General features: G+C 35.6%; 1 non-coding gene across 1 annotated transcript; it reads left to right on the plus strand.

Moving 5' to 3' along the window:
* Positions 1 to 485: 485 nt before the first annotated feature.
* LOC119530694 lies at positions 486 to 588 on the plus strand. Its single transcript, XR_005216086.1, has one exon. It is a non-coding gene; the product is annotated as a U6 spliceosomal RNA (small nuclear RNA).
* The last annotated feature ends 235 nt before the right edge of the window (positions 589 to 823 follow it).

Below are 823 nucleotides of genomic sequence, written 5' to 3' on the forward strand. Positions count from 1 at the left end.
TTTTATTACTGAAAAAGCTATAGCAACAAATATGTTTATTAACACATGCAATACAAAATAGAAACAATAGAAATGCTCAGCAGCAGGGCACTCAATCATACCATCTGTATTTGCTGGAAAAATAGGAAAATGCTGGGCTTTGTCCTAGGTGATAATTACTTGAAGTACAGACAACGTGTAAAAAAAGAATATGTCTTAGTTTCAGTTCATTAAAGATGTACCATTTGCCCTTGAATATAGACTAAGAGACTGTGGTTGGGATTCATTTCATGGTTGAGGACTAGTAGGTGGGTCAGAAGTGAAGGAGAGCATGGTGTTGGCAGAATCTAGAGGACTATACAGAGTGAAGGAGGAGTGCCAATAGGCGTTAAGAATATTACAGAGCAATTATATTTAAAATACTGTGGAAAAATGACATCTCAGTAACAGACAAATTATATATATTGTGAGATTATGAATTCTGTGTCCCTTTCCCCTTAGTGAATATGTTTTGGTGGCACATATACTAAAGCCAGAATAATACAGAAAAAATAAGCATGACCCATGCACAAGAATGACATGTGAATTCCTGAAGTTTTTCACAATTTAGATTGATGGCATGCAGCAATCAGTATTTGACCACCATAACAGTAAAAACTGTTTCAAGCAAGAATCATCAAAGCATGCTGAAACTAGTAAGTGAATGTTTGAGGTAATTTCATGCTTTAGGAGCTTTCACGTGAGTAACTGCTCACAAGTTATGCTTTAACAACAAAGGGGGAAAATAGTAAGTTTATAGGGGAGAGATAGATAGATGTCTATCACCTCAACTAACCAATCAGTT

The sequence above is a fragment of the Choloepus didactylus genome, chromosome 3, assembly GCF_015220235.1.
Source record: "Choloepus didactylus isolate mChoDid1 chromosome 3, mChoDid1.pri, whole genome shotgun sequence".
Taxonomy (NCBI): Eukaryota; Metazoa; Chordata; class Mammalia; order Pilosa; family Megalonychidae; genus Choloepus; species Choloepus didactylus.